Source organism: Dromaius novaehollandiae, chromosome 7 (genome assembly GCF_036370855.1).
Source record: "Dromaius novaehollandiae isolate bDroNov1 chromosome 7, bDroNov1.hap1, whole genome shotgun sequence".
NCBI lineage: Eukaryota > Metazoa > Chordata > Aves > Casuariiformes > Dromaiidae > Dromaius > Dromaius novaehollandiae.
Window position 1 is genome coordinate 15,561,444 of NC_088104.1, and position 25,626 is coordinate 15,587,069.

General features: G+C 39.4%; 1 long non-coding RNA gene across 1 annotated transcript; it reads right to left on the bottom strand.

Moving 5' to 3' along the window:
• Positions 1–1,976: 1,976 nt before the first annotated feature.
• Positions 1,977–7,674, bottom strand: LOC112994215 (uncharacterized). The gene is made up of 4 exons (XR_003261881.2): positions 7,593–7,674; positions 4,806–4,855; positions 3,082–3,245; positions 1,977–2,087 (listed from the first exon to the last, which is right to left on the bottom strand). It is a non-coding gene; the product is annotated as an uncharacterized LOC112994215 (long non-coding RNA).
• Positions 7,675–25,626: the final 17,952 nt, after the last annotated feature.

The window sequence follows — 25,626 nt, forward strand, 5'->3', positions numbered from 1 at the left end:
TAGACCTTGTCTGCATTCCTTTCAGGCTGTCGAGATTCAAATACACACCACTTGCATTGGCTGGTCAGCTCAGAGAGTAAAGGACAATATGTATTTAACCTTTCAAGTTTTACTGTTCTTAATGTCTAACGCTAGGGCAAACACAATACCTTCCCACTGCAGATATGCCAATTGCCTATAAAATTTTCCCTCTGGTTCCCAGCTGAGTTACCAGGACCCCTAATTTCTCTGCTGATATTAATATGGCTTTAATTCTGTGGCAGCTGGTGGGAGATTTAAGCCATTATGGTATCATCTTAAACCTAAAGTGTGTCTGTGGAGTGATATTTGCCAAATAAGTGCCATATAGCCAGCACACAAAGAATTTTATTAAAACCATTCCTAGGCTCACACCATCTGTTTGGAAGGAAGACAAAATTCATCAAGCAAAGTGACCCAATCAAACTTATGTGCAGAACACTATAGGAAAAACAAAACAAAGGAAAAAACAAAATGACAAATGCTGGGTTGTATTCTTTTGCTGTATTATGGTGGGTTCCTCACCTTTTATTCTGAAATGGCAGGATTTGGACTCAAAGATGGTAGCAAGGTATTTGGATCCTGATGCTCAACCCAGAGGATGTTTGCCTTTGTTGTTCATTTGGGGCTAATTTAGCACGGCTCTGTTCTGGAAAGCAGTTTGTCCAGTCATCATTCAGGAAACAGCCAGTCTTGTCCTGCCCTTTCAATTAACTTATTCAGTTAATAGTTTAACTAGTTTAAGCTAGTGGCTTTTTCTAGGATGCATCTCTTTGTGTCTGTTTGTACAAGGCTGTAAAAGAAGCACATAGTAAAGGGGTTCCCAAGCACCATTTAGATCCTGCTTCATATCGTAATATTTGAGGACCTATTCTTCATCCCCTACTCAGAAATTTAGAAATGTTTCTTACTGACAGAAGCTTCCTGGGGAATCTCAGGGGAATTATAGGCCTTTGCTTGTGAAATGTTAACACCCTGTGGTCCTGCCACTATGGCTCACCCAGACAGTCTCTTGCTGTTGGTTTCCTGAGTAAACTTAAGAGTTTTCCCTCATTGCTAGAAGTAGCTCCAGAGGTGCTGTGGTCCTATTACATCTGTTGGAATTTTCTGTGGGTGGGGAGAAACCCCAGATGATCAAAAGGCTTTTGAGCTTCCTTGTGTCTTTACTCTCCCTGACTCCTTTGCAAAAGAACAACTGTAGTCTTCCTCTGAGTCTGGAGCTAGTTTTGGTCTCCGTCTAGCAGCCTGACTTGTATCAGATTCCAACTCCACATAGAAAGATGTGTAGAGACTTTACTGTGGCATTGTTTTTAGGTTAAAAGTAGCAAGATGAAAAAAACGCATGTTCTTGAGTCTAATAGCCAAAAGCTCTTCCAGAATCTTGCACTCGGATGTCGAGGAAATGTCATCAGCAAAATTTAGTTCACCCAGAGCTGTACTATACATCAAAAAGCACTATAGTATTTAGTAGATTTAGCTCACCACCTGCACATGTGGCAGGGAAGTACTATAATTTCCCTTTCACAGACAGAGAAGTTTATCTTAGGGAAGGTAACAGATTTGCCTGAAATCGCACTGGAGGTTACTTGATGGAGTGAGTATTTGAGTATCTTCTACCACTAGAATTGATCCTGAGAGAGTGAGCCATTTCTTCTTTCATCGCACTTAATAGCCTCATTCCTGCACAGAAATAAAAGCAGAATTGGTTTTGAAAAAAAAAATATCAGCTGGAAGAATCAGGCATTTGGACTTTTTGGCTGCAAATTTCAAAGTGGTTTCAAGTTGGGAAGTCCCCTTTTGCTTAATACTCATGCCCTCGCTCAGTCAAAATCGTAGCCTTGGAAATCTGCTCTGAAACAGGAGCTATCTTTTAAAATAAGGCCCCATAATAGACCCCCTCTTCCTCCCCTTTCCCCCAAATCCTTGCATCACAACTGAGCCAGAGGAAAAGAACTCCCCACTGAGTCGCTAGAGCCACTTGCCTGTTGTAACTAGAGCTGACCTTGTCTGGATCATCTTCATTTTGTGAAATGATGGCTTGACAGATGGAAGCACTTGTTGACTTTGTTCTTTTGCAAACAAGGACAAAAACAACAACAACAACAACAGCAAAAATCAGGAAGGTGGGGGGAGGGAAATATTTCTACATTGCTACTGCTTCTGCTACTGTAAACATGGAGGGTGATATATCTGGTGATTTGGGCTTTGTTTTCCCAGCTATTTCGTTAGGCATTTACTGTTCTCAGACATACACGGGAGCCAAGTACTATAGAGTGTTTTAAAATGAGAAGTGATGCACTCTCCCAGGTCACTCAACTGAAAAGACTGAATTCCTTGACTGTGTAAGGGCAAAATGATAGATATGATGGAATGCACACAATTCAAGATGTGAACAGTGAAGCAAAGCACCTGCTCAGAAATTTATCTCTGGGATGAACTTCTGCAGAAATTAGCTCTGTTTCAGGGGTGGGGAGCTATTCACATGCATTTACTGCAGTTGAAGTTGGCAAAGAAACATTTTCTATTTCTTTAACATGTGAATTGCAAAAATGGATTTTCTAAATGAAAGATTTCCACCACTAAATCCTTTTAAGTGTGTCCTAGTTCCCAGAAGACAGCTTGGAAATTGCTCCCAGGCAACAGACACTTATTTCAATGTGTAATATTCAGTGAACCTTTCAAAATATGCTTAATAATGAAACTCTCGTGTGTGGACATGAGACTAATATACGTGATTTATTGATTACATTTCCCCTGAAATATGAACTGGACTGGTTAACTCTGTGCCTCTACAGATCTTGAGAAATGCAGACTATAGGGGGGTGATTAGAGAAGATGAACAGAAACACCTGCCTCAACAAATTAACAAGTGTGTGAATCTTATTCTGTAAGCAAGCAGCAGATGTAATGATTTAAATCCCTGGACAACTTGCACTTCTGCTGGAGAAGAGGAGAATGGCCTCAGCTGTGATGGTGAAAAAGAAGTTATCCTAATGCAGAGTGGATATTTTATAATATATATGTGCAATAGATCTCAGTTATATATTTGTGACCGTTACTTACCTTTCTAATACTAACTCATACAGGTTATCCCTGTTAATTTCAGTAAGATTACTGGAGGTGAAATTCATCATGTAGCATGTGGACTAGCCTAGTGCATTTGCATCCTTCTTGTCCCAGAACAGGATATAATGGAACTTACATGGTACACTGGCCCTGAAGTGAACCTTGAAAAAAGGTGAGGCATAAATAAGTTAAATTCATCTGTATAGCAGGAAAAGTGAGTCTGCATTTGTCTCAAGGCTGTCAAAATGGTTTTCTTTACTCTCAATGGCCAGACTGTCTTGAATTTAGAGAATAGAATGCACTTGTAGTTCCTATGCCTTTAAGGTTTTAATTACAAAGTGAACTTTTATCTTACTGTAGATTAGAGACCATACAGAGGAAAATAGTTGCACTTTCTGAAATGTGTCACCTTAAAATGAAAGTTAGTGGAAATGGGGAAAAGTTTACAAAATGATTTGAGTTCAGTGAGATGGGCAGGAACAAGTGGCAGAGGCACAATATTAACTGTTGAAGAAGAAAAATTTTCTGTGGCATATCTGCTGGTTGATGACTGTAACCGGACAGAAAGCACAATGTTAAAGATCGCAATGTACAGTTCTCCTCTACATATTGGCATGAAATAATCAAAGGATTCCCCAAAGAATTCTCTAGGAAAATGACAGCAGCCAGTGGAAGACAGATGTTTGCACATTACGATTTTGTAAGATGCTTTCTTGAAGGTAATCTTGGAGCTGGGCAGAACTTATCCTGGGAAGGTTTAAGCACATTGAGATTTTTTGTCTTCATAAGGCTGGATGATTGATCAGACTGAGCCTGTACCTAACGTATGCATATCCAGGTTCTGAACTTGGTTTTCATGATGACTTGATGGGCACCTCATAAACCGTTTCAGGCTGCTGTTCATTCATCTGTACAATTTAATCCGTTTCAAAAGGCTATTTGAGGGATTAGTCAGGCAATGTCTGTTTGCGCAGAGCTTTGCGCAGTGCAGCAAATTTAATGATTTGGGCCTAGAGATTTTGGATACACAGCTATATTATCAACATACCAACATTACCTAGTTACATAAATAAGTGTTAAACAGCTTCCAAATAAACAGAAAAACTACATCTATTATAGCACCCTCTGCAATGCAAAGTGGATTAAATATAACTTTACCTATTTTTTATCCCTTATCTTTATTTTTTCTATCTGGAGATGTTTATTTGGCAAACACTGCTGCAGTAATGCAAGTCTTATAATATCCTGTGTGAACTTGACCCCATTATATTTGACAGTAAAGCGACAACTGAGAGCAAATTGTATTGACAGACCCTTCTTGAACATAATTACTCCAAAAAAGCCATCCTGAATCAATTAACAGTGTAACTTAACTTTAATTTTGAGGCACTCCAACATTCAGAAAAGCAATCAATCTTGAGGCATGAAGCCAAATGTTGTACAGTCTACCAGATGAGTAGTCACTGGCATAAGGGAGACACTTATTTATATCACATCAGCATCAAGAGAATGGATTTCAATGGGAACAGTAGCCTCAGTAAAAAGGCCAAGTTTAAACCTTGTGCAGTTACATCAAGACAGTTCCTATAGCCAACAGTGCTCAAGAGAGAGATAAAGTTATATCCAAATGTCTTTGATTTTCAAATCTAATTAATCAGGTATCCATTCACAACTATCCTCCTGGGAGTGAGGGCTTCAGTAAATGCAGTAAGGATTCTCACCTTCCTTTCTTATTGCCATGTGGCAGGTGGAAGACGGAGCCTCTCAATATCTGAAACACAAAGAAACTCATTACTGTGTGTTGTAGAGTGTTCTCTATAAAAATAAAGACTGAGCAGGAGATGAGAACCTTTCTTTTTTCTCCCCTTCTTTAAAGAGATCTTTCTCACACTCCCTTAGGACAGTCATAAGATATGATGATATAATGTGACAGAGAAGAGAGTGCTGATATGTCTTGCAACACTATCTAGTAGATAATGAACTATATGCCTTCTTCAGGTAAATACCCTCTGTCACAACTTTGTGGATTAACAGTATTTTCCATAATCACTCTTTTTTTCCCAATACATCTAATCATTCTTTGCTTAAAAATTTATGTTTGTCAAATGAACTTAGTGTTAGCAGCTCCTTAAAGTAGCTTGTGGGCCTCATTGTTGAAGATGTAGCAATAATATGGCAGGCTAGATCAAACCAGAAAAGTATTTCGGATTTTTTTTTCACGTCTGAATGATGGTTTTTTACATATCTCCTGGTTATTCATTATTAGCCTGACCCTTAGGTCAAGACTTCTATAATTCCATTTCACTTTGAATATTTCAGCTTTAATATCTATCCAGAAGGCCTTCATGAGAGGTTCATTATGTGACTACTCTTGCTTATAAATGCTCATTTCCATCACTGAAATCCTGAAAGCTTCTAAGGTGGTGGTATGTCACAGCTGTTTTTCCCAGCACAGAGTAAAATTAAGTCTTTCTGAAAACAGGGAATTTTAAGATTCCACAGGCTCGGCTTGAACAGAATTACTGGCTAATATACATTGTTAGATACCGTTATTAAAATGAATAGTATAAGTTATAGGTAGCAATAAATACATTCAAAGAAAAGGATTAATGACTATTAACCCTGATTGCAAGCAGCCTAGCAAATAGTTGTCGTCTGTAATTGACTATTTCAGAAAAGTCTTGTGATTAAACTTAATTTTTCTTTTTGATGGGTGTATCCAAAAATACAATATAACGTGTGATTTAGCCCAGTCTTTGTAAAATTATCTGAGGATCACAGCATTACATTTCACTGAGCAGTTTTTTCTTTCTATAAGGGATTATGAATATCTCTACAAAGTAAGTACTGCAAAGCCGTGTTCCTTGCAGTTCATTGAGATATTACCCTTTTCTATAATCAATACTCTATAACCATGCATATACACATATATACTGAGATCTGCAGAATATTTAAATGCATGCTGGAGTGACTATCAGATAAATATTTGTCATCTCTGTCCTATAAAGAGATAGCATGAGAGTAGCTTTCCTTGCCCCATTTACTAGATGAGTGTGATAGCTGGAGTCCAGTCATTTTTGGTGCTAGACTTAAATGAGATTCTCATCTCTGCATATTGAGGGTTACTCACATGTTAACACATCCGCTGTGTCTGAAGAGAGATTCATTCTCTAATTAAAGTCAAAATGAGCTTTTTTTCATTGACTTCTGCAGAGGCAGGATAAAATTCCACAATTATGTATATGTGATAAAGCAGGGGACAGCCTTATTCTTAAATGTTTCAAAATCCCTGTGTGGTCAATAGGGTGATACAATAAGCAGGTAGAAGCCTCTTTAAAATGGACAGTAATTTTCCCTGTTTTTTTTTTTCTTTCATCCACCATGAACACCAAGCTCTGATGTCTAATCTCTACAAGAATAAGAATAATTGTTATTAAAACTAGCTAAAGTTTGGTGTATCGTGCAGAAAAATGTCCTCTGCATTTTATTGTAGGTTTCAGGCAAGTTTAGGTTTCCCAAGGTTTTGAAATACTTTTACATTTCACAAAATATGCCATGAGCTTTTAATATCGAGCTGTGTATTTTTGTCCTTCTCCCCCATAAAAAACAAAAAGATTTTGTTTTGTTTTCTGTTTTCTTGTATTCAAATACTTTCATTGTCTGACTAAATGGAAAAGCAGAACCACCTGGGGATCAGTTTTTTTATAAAGCTGTCAACCTATAAATGAAACAAACTCTCACCAAAAAGGCCCTTTCTTAAAACTGATTTATCACCCTCATCCCCTCTCTTATTATTGTAGTCCTAAATTAGCTCCTGATCAAACGAGTCCAGAAGGTTTTCCTTCACACAGTAACCTGCAGGAATGAGAAATTCATCTTAATGGTGAAAATAACTCCCTTCATGCTTAACTTTTGCCATATCTTGCCCAACTCTACTTGACCAAGGTTTAAAGCCATGAAGATATGTTTGCAGTATTGGAACAAGATACTACATAATGAGGAATCCATATGTTAGAGCTTAACTCAGCAAACAGAATTTTCACATAAAGCATTAGAACCAGAGAAATTCTACTTTAAAGAAAATCATGTTCCTTTATTAATGAGACCTGCCACTATTTAACACAAACTTAAGTTTCTCTATTATACAGCATTTCCTGTTTTCTCCTTGTAGGAATGATAAAGAAATAAAAAAGTGCTCCAAAAATATTAAGAAGCTCAGTAATGCACAGTATATGCCTTTGCATATACAGTAACAGGGAGACAGGAGTTTTTCAAAGGTGCTAAACTAAGCCAGAAGAGAGGATAAGGAAGATGCAATGCCAACTCCTAAAATAAAGAAAGAATACATAGCGAGACTCAAGCAGTCTAAATAAGGAGCCACAGAGAATGCCAGGTGTGTTTTCCTTTCACTTTAGCTTTTTGCCTCTCTACTCATTTTTTTGACATTTGCCCTTTGCCTGCTGTTCAGTTTTTTGGAACAGAAACCAAAAATCAAATTGATGGCATACCTCTACAGAAGAGCCTCCTCATCTTGCTGCAAACACTGACCCAGTCTATTGAGAAGCTGAAAAACAGCGTAAGGAATGTGTATCCCTCCTTGTCTTTCTGACAGCATAAGGTGCCGCAGTCACGCTTGCGTTCCTTATTAACTTCTGTCCTTCATTAAACAACTCGTAAAAACATGATGCTAACATAACACCAATTTAATTGTGCCCTGCTGACATCTGTTTTATCCCCACACACCCCCCAGTTTTTCCCAGAATTTCTCTGCAGAGTTCTTTTAATTTCGTTTTCCTCCTTTACTCTTTAGTTTGTCTGTGCTCCTATTATACTTTTTATTTGGAATAGATTAGTTTTTCCTGTTCACCAGGCACCCAAACTCACCTTGTATCACATGGACACTATTTCATACCTCCTACTCCTGCAGATCTGTATAGACTTGTCTTGTGCATTAAGCAAGGGCTAAGCTTAGGTAGAGGGTTGAATCCTGTTTAGTCAGTACCAGTTCACTTCTTCATGCTCCTATGACCTGTCACCATTTTAACAAAAGGTGTCCTTAAGTCCCTTAGCCTTTACAGACTGTAATTGGTACCATCAGCTTTAACAGATGCTAAAGGAAGAAACTGTTTATGTCCCAACACCTGAACACTCACAGGAGAATACTGGATGATTATTTAGTCAGTTGGTTTTGCATTAAACATAAATGAAGGTCCAGGGATACAGGGAGCCTTTTTAACTGGAAGAGTTTGTGAGTCAGATTATTAAAAAGAAAGAAAGAAAACAGAAAGAAAACAAACAGAATTGCTAGAATTTAGCCATTCTGAAGCCATAGAAAGACTGGCATGGGTAGGAAGTAAGTAAAAGCAGTCCCTGGAAGGAGGAAGCAAGCTCTGAGGCTCTGGAGTGGCACAAGTCTGGTCCATGAAGTGCTATGGAGTCTTAAGAATAATCTCCTGTAAACCTCGATCCTGCTGCTCCGTACCTTTCTGGTTCAGTACTTCTGGCTCAGAGATCCTTACTTCTTCCTCGTTGCCTCCCCAAGAGTGTGGTCCCTTTCATCCTGCACTGACTTTCCCTTTCTTCTTCATCATACCACATCACTGCATGGCAGGATTCACTCAGAAAAACACTGCCAACTGCAATGGTTTGTAATGAATTAACCCCTACAGAAGGTCAGGGAATTCAGTGCTGCCCACTAGCACAAATGAGGTAGTCCAGGATTTTAGTATGTATTATGCGGCTTAGTACAAGGAGCTTTAAACAAAGTCATGGCATTTTTATTCCAAAGCAGGAGTTAAGTTTCTATTAATTTGCCTTTTTATATGTTTTTTCTAGGAATCAACATGAGAATTTTAAAATTATAAGCAAAGGCAAAAAATAAATAAAAGGGCAAAGGTAGCATTGTCAGTTTAGTGTTGTGCATTAGAAGGCCAAGGGACTTCGATTTTAGAGCAGATTTAGAATGAAGAGAAAAATGAAGTGAAGAACAATCTCACGACTATGGGCTATGACTTTTCCTCAGCATTTTTTTTAAACTAAGGCAAATCTTAATGGCTTTTTTTTTGCAATCTTACAGTATACACAAGGGCAGCAATTCCTTTTCACTCTCAGTGTCCTATAGCTAGCAGATTAAGCTCTGCACCAAAGCACAGGATGCCTTATTCTCTATCCTGTTCCCTCATGCCCTAACCAAGTATTGCAGGCTCCGATTCATTCAGTGCCAACTCTCAGCACGGGGCTTCTAGTAGCTTATTTCTTCTGTGACTATGCGCTCCATCCAGATTACCGAACACCTCACTCCTTCTAGGATTCCCAGTGTCCATAAACCTCTAGAAAAGAAAAATGAGACAATGCCTCATTGTAATTTCTCAGTACCACACCTAGCATCCTTTAATTTCCTATTCTGAGAAGAGAAAGGAGCTGCAGGATTTTCCTTTGTTTTTCCATAGCAACGAAGCGTGCCAGAAGTCCATGAATAAATGAAACCTAAATAGCCCTCATCACTCCCAGTTCTTGCATTTTTACTCTGTCTTGCATGTGTCTTCTAGATTCCCTACACTTTCAAAAAGCTTCTCAGCTCTTCCTGACTTGTGGGGAGAAAAACAAAAAACACCAAAGACAAACTGACCAGAAATCCCCTCCTCTTTTTCTCAAATGCATTTTTAAAGGCATAAGTTTAACTCCTCTGCAAGATCAGATGTCCAGCAGAGGTCATCAGGTAACATAAGCCTTTTTTTTTTTTTTTTTTTTTTTTTTTTTGCACAGGGCTTATATAAGTGCATTATAGCCATGAAAGAAATTAAAATTAGAACAGTCAAACATGTAGTGTATTTACAGACTTACCTACAGGGGGATAGTTCAAGCCTGTCTCTGGAAAAAACTAAATTAGGGCCTCAATCCCTCAGGTAAATCTAGAGGCAGGAGACCCTGATCTGGGGCTGTAACCAGGAGGACATGTTTGTGCTAGAAGAGAAAGGAGGCTAAATCATGCTGGGAATAGAGACAGAGCTTTGTTTGTGCAGATCCCTCCTCCCGTAGGCCACAAGTCTAGGCTGCAAGCAGTTGCCATAGGAAACAATTTTATGCAAGTAGGAATATCTATTTAGCAGAGAGGAAATTGGAAAAAATGCTAAAATCTTTTGTTGGTATAAACTGAGGAAGCTTTGGCAACATGCACGGAGAGGAACCAGGATATAATAGCAGGAAAACTGGCTTGGGGTTACTGTTGGTACCCAACAGGTGAATAATGGAAAGAATAGTAGGGAAGAGCTAGGAGAAAGAGCTAGCCAAATGGATTGGTACTTTGTTCCACATTTATAGGCATGTCAATCTCATTAGCTGCATGTTCTTTGAACATGCCAGGTGAAAAACGTAAACGCACATTTTGCTCTCAGTTATTCTCAAGTCAGTCCAAAGTCTTTCCAGTTATCCAATGGAGTTCCTGCAGATTTACTCCCAGACAGATGGCAGTGGGATTTGCTTTATTTGTTCATGAATATAGATATACAAGCACCTGTCACCCCTCACTTTCTCTTGCAACCTCAGTGACTGAGGAAAGTGCTGGCGCTGGATAATGGAGAAAGGTTCAGGGTAAACCTCTTTCATTACTAACTACCGGGAAAGCATTCTTCAATTATTCACTAGGCCTAAAGGGGAACAATTGTGGAAGGCTATTTTTATCCTATCAGAAAGAAAGCAGTTTTCTATGGAAATGCAAAAAATAAAAGAAAGATGTGGTAATGATCACATTTCCCTGAGTGTGTCCTATAAAAAGGCACTGTGGAATTGGGCAGGGAAGTGAACATAGTGTAACCCCAAGGCTGGCCTCCGTTTTAGTGACTCAGAGTTTCCCAACAGAGTGCAGAGGTAGGCAGGAGGGCAATGCACCTTCCAAATCTGCGAACAGCAGTCACTGATTAATTGGGGCTCTGGAAAGGTGCCTATATGTGATTCAGGAATTACACAGTTTGAAGGATGCTTGCACCTTGTCAAGGAGAGCAAAGAGAGTCTGCAAAAACTGCTGGGCAGTGTTTTGGAAGGTCTGGTTTCACTTTTCTGCTTTGCCATTGATACCTTGTGTGACCCTGAGCAAGTCACTTGCTCTCTCCATTTTCGCTGTAATTTGGGTTAATAAATTTCCTTTCAGTTACCTTTTATTTACCATTTTTAGTTAGTTTCTGAGCTCTGGGTAACAGGCGCTGTGCTGTACATGCATAAGCAGAGTGGATTTCTGATCTCAGGCAAGTTTTATAGGAACTGAAGCAAGAACAAGAATTAATAGTCCTTCCCTTTCCCTACAGTATTTGTGTATCTCCTCTCATATCCTGAGCACTCTCTAATCACTGTTCTCACATATAGACAGGCTCAAAGTCTTCTGTGTTCCTCTCAGAAACACTTCAAATATGCTTCTGAGAAGGGTACTGTATGATGAGGTGCACATTACGTGTGAAGCATAGAATGTAGGGGAAAAGACCTTTTCAAAGTGGAATTGGGCTGCTGAAAACACAGTATAGAAACGCCAAAGTGTCTCTGGACATTGCTGGCTGATGCAGAAGATTCATTAGGAGGTAAGAAAGAGACAGTATCTTCCGTGAAGCTGGGAGGGAGTGGAGAAGTGCAGATCCAACCCTACTGAGAACAAAGCTAATTTGCTTTGGTGAGGATGGCCTAAATGAAAGTAGCCAGTGCAGAAGGGAAAGCACTACTGAAGATGCAAGCAAAGAAAAAGGAAATAACAGATTGTGACTGCCTGGTTCAGAAGTGGGTTGTTTCTCTCTCGCACTGATTTGGACATTTACAGTGAGTGTATCTTTAATAGATGAACACAGGAACCTCTAATCCTTTCTTCCTCACTTACATGCCCTTCCTCTGCCAAGCTGGTCTTATCCAGTACTCATAAACCCCTGTTTCTTCTGTGTACAGATTACAGTGAAATGTAAATTATTTTTTCAAGATGGAGTGAAAGGATTAAAAAACAACCTGGGTCATTTGTTTTAAAATTTCATTTTAATTGCGTTATTCTTATCTTGAATTCCCACACAATCCAATTACCTGTGCAAATTTTAATGCATTCTCTAAACATAAGCTTTCTCTTCCTCACCATTATTAAAAACAGTTATTAGTTTCATAAACCTTAGCACATAATTAGCAAAAAAGTATCACAGCTCTGCTGACTCATCAGCTTCTGCATTTGTTTTATTATAGCATTAAAAATAGGGTTTTTAAGCATTTACTGAATTTCTACGAATAGTGCTTATCAGTGATATCCATTTGTGGGAGCAAACATAATGTTACTCTTGAAAAACACTTGTAATGAATGTTTTCCTCATTAGCAAGAGGAACTGGTAAAACTTGGCACTTTTGATCTTCAACAGTCCACAGGAAGCTCTTCTTAGCCTGGTTTCCTAGGGAAATTTAGCTCATATTTTCACTCTCTATCTAGTCAGCTTGAAAAGGGAGCACCTATTTGTATCCTGCCTGAGCAGAAGGCTGCACTGCAATCTTGCACTGTTTTAGGCACCAGAGAATTTGTGTGCAATGTGGATTGTCTGTGCCAGACCCACAGGAATGGCTTCGACAGGAGCCTGGACCTTCTTAGGGGCTGAGTCCCCACTGCAGGGAAGGTGGGCTCCATGTGAGCCCTCTTGTCTGTCTGGCACTCATCCAACTCAGAGGATATCTTGCAGGGCACAAGACCTTCCTTCCAAAGGTAACTGGGGGATGTGTCTAACCCATCTTGTCACAGCTTTGGGAAGGGCCAGGACATGCATATGGAGGCCAGGACTGCAGGATGATCTGCAGAGCCAGACTGTCCTGCAGTGCTGACAGAGCTTTCAATGCCAAAAACTGTCAACAGCAAGACACAAATCCTAGGTAAATCATTCCTCAGTGGTTCCAGTGTTCACAAACTACTTGTTTCCTTCTTATCCTGCTTTAGCAAAATGGGCAAGTGGTCACAATAGCTACTCCATGTAGGTGTGTCAGTATCCGCTGGTAAATGAGTGTTCACACATCTGCTGAGGGATAAAACATTTTGTGTAGAATAATGGAGAGAAAGCGAACACAGACAATCATCAGGAGGTAGCAAATGTATGTATCTCGTGGCCATGCTTCCTCTCAGGAAGTGTTTGTACATCCAGCATTTCACACCAATGAGTTTGGCTCCTAAATCCCGAAAAAGAGCAAAGATTAGAGATTCACCAAAGTCTAAATGTAGGAATTAAAGATGCTTGTGTAACACACTCTATAGACTGGTTGCAGTGTTATAGTTACAGAGCTTTCTGAACCTCCATTTCATTTCATGGTCATTTCAGACCATGTATCCGGCCATGTACCTTTTCTGTATTTTTGTGCTGAGTATCTGTTGTGGTTTTTGTGTATCTGCATACTTAACAGCTTTCCCTTTGAGGATTTAGGACCAGTTGTATCGAGGGAATGAACAGCCTTCTAAAAACATCAGGTATGTTTATTTTTTCAGAAGAACAAAGCTTTTGAAAAAAAAGTCAATAGGATTTTAAAAGTCTGTAGGCAGCTCTATCTTACTTACAGCTTGCCATGTACAGAGGGCATCCTAAGAGATACAAACACATTCACACCCTCTGACGGGGTCACAGTGTGGCTCTTTCAAGCAAACTTGTGTTGAGGTAGTGGGTTTTTTTTCAATTTCTTCTAACAAGCATTCCTTTCGTCTCAGTTTGAAAGCTTTTTCTTGTCATTTTCTCATAATAATCTTCAATAAAGGACTGCATATCTCCTGCCATTTCTTTTCTTTCCCATTTATTTTTCTGGATGGCTCCCCAATATATCTATGCTATAAACACTCCAGGAACAACTTCAACATAAATAGCTCATAGTTTTGTAGAGCTTATCCACACCTACTGCATACAGACCCAGAAGTTACCTTTAGCTTTTATAAAGCTCAAGCCACTTGTCTCCAGAGAAAGCGAAGTGCCACTAAGCCCCATGTATTCATGCTGTGAGAAGTATGCAGCCAAATCTGTGCCTGGATTCAGCCTGTATATCTTGAGAGCCTTGTGTGAGGCCTTCTCACCTGAAGTTTCCTCTATAGTCATTTGGTGATAGGGAGATGGTCTCCCCCATTCCTTGCAACTGAACAATTTCATTCGTTGTCTCCCCATTTTAATGTAGGCCAAAGAGTTCTTTTCACAACAGCTCAACACTCCTCTTACTTCAGCATCTTTACCACAAGGGTATTGATCCTCTGTCATCGGTTTTCTTTCCGAGAGTCTCAGTCTCATTGTTAGTTCTCAGGCTCTCTCAATATGGCTTTAGAGGCTCCAGGTTGTTTATTGATGTGTATGTTGAGGTTTTCTTCCTTCCTGCCTGGTATCTGATCAAAGCAATCAATAAATGAGTGCTGTTGTTATATGTCCAAACTCTTTGAGGATCTGTTACAGAGAAAGCATTGCCTGCCTAATTGATGGAAGCAAAGCTTAAAAGAGTCACTCGTATGGAACAAATAGATGCTGGAGAAGTGGAAGAAGAAAGAGACTTAACCCCCTTTCTGGGTCAAAGTGACCTTAAAATATGACTTGAAAGGCTCCTATTCAGTCCCTCTCTGGCAACATTTTGTCTTAGAGACCCTCTGACTTTATCTCAGCCACAGCTGCACTGTTATACTCCAAGCTGACAGAGTAAGCAAAGTGCAATATCCTCTGCACTGTTTTTTCTTCAATACTCTTTTTTGTTGGCCAGCAAAAGTTGGAGTCTAGTCTGGTCTAGTGTATATGTTCTATGAAAACAGCTGAGATACTTGAAAAAATGCACAATTGAATAGCCACACATGGCTATAATATTGCTTAGTATCATAGGAATTAGGAGTATCATAGGAATTAGGAGTTCAAAAGTACCTGATTTGCATTATTTATAATTGCAACAGCCAGCTTACAATATTTTTGCTTGTGTCATACTTCACTTCTTAGGCTTTCAGAAGACCTTGATCACTCTGAAAATAATCCCACCAAAGCTTTTTCCTTATAAACCTATAGGGTTTTTTAGATCAACTCAGAAGTATAATTAACCTGGGGGAAAAGCCCACCCACCTGAATGACAGTTATTACCTAGTACAGCAGAAACTGGTTATATATGTTTTCTGATTCTTTTATTATATCTGTGACTTTACACAAGGCCTCAAAGCCAGACTCAGTTCTCTGTCATTGTGCTCTGTTTCCCATATTAGCATGGCAAATGCTGTGCTTGTAAGAGTGCACTACTGAGACATTTTGTAGATACAGGCATGAGGTAAATCCATCCTGGTGTAACTTTACTGACCCCAACACTTTTCCCCCTGGTGTGAGGTTGCCCCGGAGTAGACTAAGCAGGCTGGATGCATTTCATTAAAATATCCTGGTGATGCACATTGCCTGGAACTGCCTTCTCAGTGTTTTCTTAAAGATTGAACTTACCACAAGAGTGATCTCTCAGGAATGCTGCACTTTAAGCCTGTGACAGTGGAAATCTATAGGGCTGCTAATGGGCGTACGTTCTTCTGCAGGATCATGGCCTCTGGGGGAGTGCTGGCAGGGGTGCTTGATGGAGATTAATACCAAGAAACCCTAGAGGCCAAATTCATTTTCTTCGTGATGTATAGGAAGCAACATTGTAACTTACTTTTTTTTATATGAAATGCTATAGAATAAAACAATCTGTCCTGCCAAGCTCCAAATGGCTGTCAGAAAAGTAGCATTACATTTATTTTTAGCCTGTTTTCCTAACGAAATATGGCTTCTTTGATCACACTTCATGCATGAGTGTGTGTGCAACAATATGTGTATGACTGTCTAAATGTTGGATTTTGTCCCTGTCCTACCATAATGTTGAACTGGCTGGGCAATTTCAACCACATTTTTGACAGAGGGACAGAGGTCTCAAGGAAATCACTTTCTACAGTCTGAAAATAGAAAGGTAAAAGCAAGAGACCGATTTAATATCCTCCCATGAGAGAGATGCTGTAGCATGAGCCTATTGCTTATTAGACATCTGAGAACGCACATTACTCAACCTCATGGTGTAAATCCATAGGAAGGTAAGTTTCATTCTTTCTGCTGCTCACAAAGCTACTGATTTTATTCACAACTCCTGCTTTTTCCCTCTTCCAAGAACCATCTGATCTTCTCCTGGAATGTTTTCTTATACTGCTTTAACAGGCAGCACTTCTCCCTGAATAACAATTTGCATCTGAGAGATGGAAGGTCCTGACTTGGCCTGGCTTGGCCACAGAGCTGCTGGCAGATCATAAGAAAATGACTTCTCTCTGTACATCTGTTTCCCCTTCACACTTTACTGTGTTGAGAATATTATCTCTTTAGAAAGAGAGAAACTTCTTATTCTGTAGATTGGGCAGCTTGGCTCCACCTGATTTACATTCTCATCCTCAATATACTCCCAAAATGTAAATGATAATAATCCAAGGACATGCTTCTGTGTAGCCAAGGGATCCATTCTCTTTTTATTTGGGAGCGTGGTTTATAATTTGCACCTTATGCCATACCTGTTTGTTCTACAACTGGAAAGGTTTAACTTTGAAATACCTGAATTTGAGATGCAAGTGGATATTCCTTTTGCACCAAAGCAGAGTTTGCTCCCCAGCTCAGTGTTACTGATAGTGCAAAATGATATAGTTAAAATTAAAACATGTGTCCAGTGAGTTCCAGTAGGATATAAACTTATCAAAATATGTACTCTGAAAGGCACCGACCACACAGCTTAAAGACCATTGTTAGATTCTCAGTGATACTTAAGTGTTTTAAGATCTCTGTGCTGTCCTTTTTCACTACATTTTCCTAAGGAAAAACCCCAGGAGTGGGCTTTGCAGGACTAAACTTATCGGCCTCAGCACAAAGTAGCGAACCTTTCTGGCAGCAAAGTGGATACCTCGTGCCTCCTAATGTAGCCAGCTAAAGCAGAATTTATGGAGAGAAGCAGACTGAGCCTTTTAAATCTGAACTGCTACCTGTGAACTGAGAATATAAAATAGAAGCAGCGATCCCTGAATGATTCTGTGCTCTAACATATATTCTTCTTCCTCAGAGGCTGAATGGGAGAAGGTAAAAATAGAGATACTTCAAATGAGAAAATGAGATGTCACTCTTAGTAAGAAAGCTAATATAAAATGGAATTTCTGTCTCACAAGAGATTGATATTTTGACACTTGGTCCTGAGTCAGGAAAAAGAAAAATGAAATAGCAAAATTTTTTGTAGGGATAGAAAGTTACATGAAAAAGTGGAGTTTGGAAACGTCAGAATGGTTTGCTTCATTTCACAGTGATAATGATCTTCATATTATGCTGTGCTACTCCAGCGGCTTATGGGAGTGGTAGTTCCACATCACTCGCACTCTCTTTCCTAAAGGCTTTCTTCTTCCTTATCTTGACTTTATGAGAAACTTTAATCTTTCATTTGGCTACGATATCACAGGACCTGGAGTGCCCAGTTGAGGCTGATCAATGACTCAGATGTTGATATTCTGTTGATTCTCTGATACCCAGGAAAACAAAAAATTCTTGGAAAATACTCAGTCAAATATCAGGGAAGATATATGTAGACAGAATTTTCTTAACTGATCTTATTCAGTAGCTTGTGTAAATATTCAAAACAAGGCCACACTGCCTGTTTGGTCTCCCAAGCACTGGGAAGATGATTCCTCACTCAGGAATCACAGGAGTGTTTACTCCCTTCAGCTGGGCTTGAATGTTTGTATCTTGGCAAATTTTTTTAATGGAGAATTGTCACTTGCACTGTGACCTGGAATGTACTGAAAACTGAGACCCTGCACATTTGTTTGAACTTGCAAGTTGATTTTATTTGATTTGATTTGCAATCCTCTGCAAACATTTTCTGTAAACATCTGCACCACTGAACTTCCTTAGTAAAAACCAGCTAGACAATTAAATAAAGCAAATAAAGTAGGTAATACAAGTACCTGGGACATCAGAAGGCCAGAGAAGCTTAGGAAAAACAAAATTTCAGTTTGAATCCTCCTAGATCATACACAGGAGGCCACATCATACACATTATCAGTAGTTTATTTGCTTGTAAAATTGGCAGCTAGCTTTTCATAATTTAAACTGCTTCATGTCTTACATAAATGGCCAGCACTATATCAAGTGCCAGTCATTATTGCTTATGTACAAGTGTCTGCAAACAGGTATTTTTTCTCAACTTTCCCAAGGCACTCTGACACTAGCAGGATCATCTTATTCAGCTCTCAGAAGACAGTAATTTATCCCCTGCCCTAACTGATGGGTGAAAGTGTTAGTTTTATTTAGGGGAATGATCCAATCTGATGAGAGTGGCCGCTGTTTAAAAAAAAAGAAAACGGAAAAAGTTCTTGTAAACAAGCAGTAATAAAAAAGATAGCTAATTCTCACAAGTAACAAGCTTAGCTTAACTGCTTCCCCTGACCACTGTGCAAGCTGCACAACTGGTGACCTTAAATAAAATCTGCCTTGCACTGCAGATCTCTTGAATGTGCAGAAATAAGAATTTCCATGGCATGAGTAAATAGCAACATGAATTACTGCTTTATGCAACACCTCCTATTTTGTGCATGGTAACAGGGAAGGAGTTCTTTATAGACCCTAAGGAGGCATGAATAAGTGTATTTCAGGATCAAGGTCTTTATCAATATTCAGTGGTGGCTTATTATTATGAGGTGCACAGAAATACAATGACATGGTATTTTGAGCACTTCAATTTATTAGAAGTAAGTCTGAGCATTTGACCTTGATCTTTCTCACCCAGCAATTAATTTAATTAGAAGTAGATCTGTCACGATCTTTTTTATTGATTATATTTTAAAGTATTTTAGAAGTTGTTATTTTTTCTTGTGGACCTACTCAGGCAGTTGCAATTATGAATGGGAAAGTCAGAACTTACTTGCACGCTTCTTATCAAAGTGTGCTGTAGTATCTTAGACCAAGAGCCTGATCTAAATCTTGTTATATATATTTCTACGAGAAAAAAATACTGAAAAAAAATGGCTTGTGAACAAGGGCAAAATCCTGGGGGAGTCTAAGCATTCTAATTTATATTAAAATCTCTGCAAACAAAGTTTTAAAATTTCACATTCTTCATTGTATTCCCTTACCCCCCATAGGAAGATGTTTTCCCTAGATTTTGCGCTATATTTTATTTAGGTATTATTGGCAATTGAAACTTTTTCAGATTTTTGAAGGGGAGCCCTCCATGAGACTGCCCTGTGTTTTCATGGGGGTATGTTATCTACCATCTTTATTTCAGGCTGAGTCAAAAGGTCTGAGGGAAAGTGAGTTGGTGCTTCCTGGAGTATGTCCACATTCATGCAGCCCACGAAAAGGCTGAAACTGTCAGCTTCCTTAGCTGTCACTGAGTAGGTAGCTTTCAACCATTGGTGCTCACAGTCAACCAAACAGGACCTGTTTGCGTGGCAGATTCATGACTGGTATAAGTGCACATCATATTCCTGGTGACTGTTAAATCGTTTTTGCCACATAAGCAAAATTATTATTACTTCCTACTTGTAGGATGAAGAAGACAAACCTCATATATCTGTGAATTTACAAGCTCTTATCCATAAGTCATCCCTTTGCTGAAGATTTCTCTGTTGTTAGTCCTACCTGTTTCTGTCTCCAATTTAGCAGTTCTTCAAGGGAGTGGAGTAGGTATTGCGAAGGGTTACATATGCGTACCCTGTTTATAGACAGTAACACAATTTATAGACAGTAACACAATTATTTTCATTTGGCATTTTGTCTTCAGAGGATTTCAGTCCTTATCACTTGAGTAAATTCCTTACACGTAATTTTTGTTGTTCTTCTTCTTTATTAAAGACTATTTTGTAGGGCAGGAGGAGGGCTTGTTATCTGAGAACAACTGTTGATTTATCTCTACTTTCAAATCTTTCAATAGAAAATAAAACAGAAATTCAAATATTTATGAAAGGTGGATTTTTACTCTGATCATGCCTACACTAGCTTGATTAATCCCAATGATAATAGCTTGAGGAGGAGATTTTGGTAGAACAAAGGGTTAGACATAAGTTAATGATTCTTGATCTGTTAACATTCTGTTTTAATTTACATTTATTAATTATATTAGTACTAAAATAGAACAGGAGCACTTGTGATACATATCAGCTGTACCCCAGGAAAAATAATTCCATGAGTCTCTTGGAAGATGTTCCTAAAGTTCCCATAATTTTGCAGCTTGCAATCTGACTTTTAACGGCTTGTTTTCAGAGCTGCACTGAGGTAGCTGGACATTGCAACGTATTAGCACTAAATTGACCACTGCTCAGCAATAGACTTTCCCATGTAATTAGACGATTAAACCCAATTCTTTTGGCCATGAGAAATCTTAAAAAAAATGCCACTAGCTGGTCAGAGCACTCATTGCAGTGGAGAGGACATCTACATTAAAATCCCTGTGCTCCGCAGCTTGGAACAATGATTTATACGTGGGTATTCCCCATCTGACCCTTGCCACCAGATATAAAAATGCATGCAACCCCTGGGTATATTTTGTAGGTGCGTATGATGAGGAAACTTTTCCTACTGAGAAGGTCAAGGGATTAGCCATTTCTATAACAACACTGTTTCAAAATAAAAAGAATGTCTATTTTTGGCCAAGATTTTGTTTTCTCACTAAAAAAAAAAAAGGCCCAGACATCTTTTAATCAATGTTAAGACTGAGGTTTTGAAATTCCTGTTTATCTGATGAAGAAACTTCATTGGCAAATGGAGCAAATCCAACTTCTGCTAATTCTGTTAGTAACTTCCTATTGACAATTATTATAATTCACATTTAATTTTAGTCAGCTCAGCTGCTCTAGTTGGCACTGTCCACTTATCATGTACACTTTGTGGAGCAAAAGGATACAGTCCTTGTTCTCTAGCTAGCTAGAATACAAAGCAATTCTATCATTTTCCCAGAGAAGCTTTAGAAGGCAGCACTTCAGCCCTTGATACTGGGTGACAAAATACTTAGCATTTCCCTGATGCCATCCATTCAAACAATGGTATTCTTTTTACATGTTTTAATTAATACTCCTTGCAATTACTCATTGTTAATCCTCTTTGTTAAAGAACTAGCAATCCTTATGTGGTGCAAAAGCTGGCTGAATTATGAGACATTTAAGATTATTTTACATAGAAAAAGGAGACAACATTTTAGGATACACCTTTCTTGTCTTTTCTGATAAGCAAAATGGATCAGATTCTCAAAGTGGCAAGATGAACAGACAGTGCAGGGAAACTTGCACAAGATCCCTGCATTATCTCCCTTCAAATCCCTGCTTAAAACTCTGTTTTGTGACAGGGTCACAATAGGTTGGCATGCTTGGGACCAGCTGTATATGTCTGTTCTGGTGACTTGAACTTAGACTGTAAGCTCCTTGGTGTAGAGGCCAGCTTACCCTCTGTGTTTACAGCATGTAGCACCATGGGCTCTGATCCAAGCCTGAGGGCAAATAAGATTTTATGGCTATGTCTAAGGTATAGCACTTAGGAGTGCTTCCTAATGCTCCTGAGACTAGGTGAGTACATCGACAAATCCTGACTCTGTGCTTTGCCAACACGTGAGGAATGCACTGTCCCCATGGGAAGGAACTCCAATTAGTCTACAGTGGCATATACTGGTACAGATTATCAAGGGGTCAAGATACAGAATGTGTTTCTTGTGTATCTATCTGCTTAGGAATACCTTATGCAAATGTAAACATTAAATTAAAATGACACAACTGGAATTAGCTATGATTAAATATACGTTCAATGAAACAGAACTTTTCAAGAAAACAAGCATCTTTTTAGAATGTGAAAATAAAGAAACCAGCATTCATTTTTTATTATTAATATTTGGTTTCATCAGACTTGTTTATATGGAAAAAATAGTAATTTAGTTACTAGAATGTAGGACCATGTTCTTAGTACCAAGATATCTATGCATTACACAATGCCATGGTGAACATATAACATTTTAAAGAGGCGTAAGCAAGAAAATAATAGTAATGCATTTTAAAAAACACATGCATTGACTGCATCTGAAAGTACAAGTCATCACTTTCAGCTGCATGGATTTCATCCAAAGCTCACTGGAGTCAATTGCCATTGACTTCACTGAGTTCTGGGTCAGGCAATGTGGCTCAAAATCCTAGTCCATTGATTTCAATTAAAAATGTGTGTCTTCTCTACTACACAGATTCTTCAACAGGGGGGAAAAAAAATCAATCAACCAGAGGGAAAAATGTGTATTTGCTTTGAACTTGCGCTCATTGGTTCCCTCTGAGTATTTCTTGAAGTAATCATTTGTGTGTGTGTGTGTGTGTGTGTGTGTGTGTGTGTGTGAGGCCTGTTATTTTTATTCTCTATTATTATGTAGACATAACCCAAAAGAATGTTAAGTAGTTTACAGAAGATGCAGGAGGACAAACACACCTTTCCATGATCTATGACCCTCTTGTGTTATAGTTTAAAAACAAGCACAGTGAGAACATATTCCTGCTGAAAGCCAATGAATCCAACACCTGCCTGCTGCCGTAACATGTTGGATCACCTTGTGCAGGCTATGAAATTGTCATCTGAACCCCAGATGATCCTCTTTGCTACCTCCTAGCACTTGAACTCCCAAACCCCAAAAGAGATCCTCAGGGAAAAAATCTCTCCTCATCCCTCTCTCCGTATATCACAGCCCCAAATCCTCTCTGCCCTGACTGGGGAGCCTGTTGTCTTGCAGGAAAAGGAAGCACCTTCCCAAATCTCCTGAGAGTATGGGCAGTTTATTCCCACTGGGGAGGGCCTGATACAATGCCTGTGGAAGAATTTTCTGAGCTCTGAGTTGGGATGAGGCAGAAGGCTGCTTTGATAAGGTCTCAGACCTTCCTGATGGAAATGGCAAAGTAGGACCCTACTTTTCCCCTGTAGCTTGGCTAAGGAAGCAAGGAAGGGCAGAGATGGGCAGGAGATGGGAAGGAAGGAGATGGGCAGGAGATGGGCTGAGCCCCCTACTCAGCCAGGTGGCTGCTGCCCCAGCACACAGCTGCTCAGCCCTGGCTGAACTGGGGCACTTCTGGACATGTCCTGAAGCAGGATTTAAGCAACTGGGAAGCTTCAGGTAAATACGACTAAGGTGCCCAGGCCACTAAGTGGGCTTCACGCTGAAAAGGTGTATCTTTGGTTTTGGGGTGGTGATCAGAAAACAAAATGGGGAAAAGGCAGGATAGAGCCTTGCAATTAATCTCACTGCTTCCTGCTTGTGGACTCTGAGCATTTGCAGCAGGCACAAGATTCATCCGAAAGAAAGATTTTCGCATGGATTTGCCTTAGCCTTTGAGATGGAATAACTGTCTCATTCTGCTCTACAGTGTATGTTAAGGAACCCAGCATCTCTCCCTCTGTCTTTTTCTCTTCCACTTGCACAGACACACTCACAGATCATTTTCTGGTTTCACTTCCTATCAGATTTCCCATTTGCACACTAGCTGTGCCTGTTCTCCCATTTCCAGCAGTGCTGGCAGCAAGGCAGTAGCTGGTAGGCAGAGGAACATTAACAGCATGCCTTACAATCGCCTTAATGAAAGTGTGTGGCATTTGAACTGGAGTGGCTACAACCTCGTCTCAGTGGGCGAGAGGCTGCATTTGTCCTTTGCTTCCTTCTGTAACAGCTCCTGCAGCTTCCCTTCAGGTGCTGAGCAAATCACAATTTTAGGAATTGCTTTCCTCTTGCTACAGAATAGTTTCCTGGGCTTTGTACCGTGATGTGAACTCTAACAGAATCCAGAGGAGCGGAGGAAAGGAGTTAACCTTGAACCTCTCTTAAATGTCTTGCTCGTTCTCTAAGTGTACAATTTTCTGCTTCTCTTCCCAAAGGTTTTTCGTTTACAATTACATAATTGATAGCTTAACCCTCTGTCCCCTCAGACCATTTTAAAATTCAGTATAAATAACACCTCAGAAACAACCTCCTGTGGCCTTTTACTCTTGGCAGCAGAAACTGGGTGTGGGTTGCTTTTGCTTTCCATACTGTGTGGAAATGGTTCTTTTGTTTTATAAACTGTTCTTAAAATCTTTGGCAATCCATTTAAGTTTGCAGCTTCCAATTCCCTAGGCATGGGGTTCGTTTCATCACTTCATGTTCTCTTTAAGATTTCATTTTCTATGAGAGACATAGTGAGTAATCCTACAGGAGAAAAATGATGTGAAGAATTCTCCGGCTTTTTGCTTGCTTTTCATTTGGTTGTCCGATTAGCTTTTAAATGTGTTTCTTTTTGGGGATGGGGGAGGTGTTGTAACCAATGACAGTTAAAAACAATCCATACAGGTGCAGTTGCTCTGGCTTATATATGGGATATTGTTTTAAATACTACAGCACTTGGGGCTGTACTAGAGCACTACAAAACAAGGAACACTTTTATTAAAATATAGACATCACCATACAGGGAATGGTCTTTCTCACAATGTATTAAACGGTTCACAGATTTGTAGAAGGGACAAGTCCTTGTCTCTGGAGATTCCTGTGAAAAGATAGAGAAAGATCAACAGGATCTACTAGAGACTGCATTACAAGGTAGATGTATTAAGGGATACTTCATCACAGGAGGCTGGGGCTCTGCAGAAGACCCCCCTGAGCATGATCTTCTACCATGGACCATGTGGAAGGCATGGACCAAGCTGTTAAATACAAGGAAACAGCTGCAAAAGCCAGAGTGCCTTTGAAAGATTGCTTAAGAAAGGAGAATATAAATCTCCATCTATTGCTTCCTCTTTTTCACTTGCTTTAGTTTGCTGGAGTCTTGTGCTCCTTTCCTCCCAGACCCACAATGCTCAGGCTCAGGTGCTTCACAAAGCTTATTTGTGGCATTCCTTTGGCTTCACTCTCTGGAGCAAAACTATTTCACTGCTTGGAAAGTTTCACACTTTGCACGTTGAGTCATTTCCCTCCCCGACTCCACTGCTGCTATCTTCTCCTCTGTGCTAGGTAGTATGTGAGTATGTGACACCATTGCTAAATGGTCAGCTGACTGTCAAAATTCAGGTATCAAAGTTTGTGACCTGTTGAGTAGCCTTTGGCTGAACACTCTGCACACATTTTGTGCAGGAATGCTTTTCCGGGATGTCATCAAGGGAACTTAGGAAAGCTTTCTTACAGGCCTCTTTGCACCAGTCACAGTTTATATGATCTGTTGAAATTAGTAGCAAATAAATTCATTAGAGTCCCACATAGAAAAAAAAATAAAGGCAATATTTTATGTATGCTCAATGAAGCCCATTTTAATATCACAACAGAAGCTGTCTAAGATGCTATTAAATTAGATATACTGTGAAGCTCTGAGTCAGAGCCTCAGCTCTGTAATATGCCATGCTCTGTTAACTTGGAAAGACACTTTAGATTTCTTTTTCTGTGTTTTCTATATTCAAATCTGTCTTCACTTTCAAGAGACAGATTTTCCCCTTCTTGTTCCCTGTTTTCATGAATCATTTTGGATACTTGTGAATCTGCTGTATATGCTCGGCAATTGCAAGAGTTACATCTAGTAGCTTAACTTTTCAA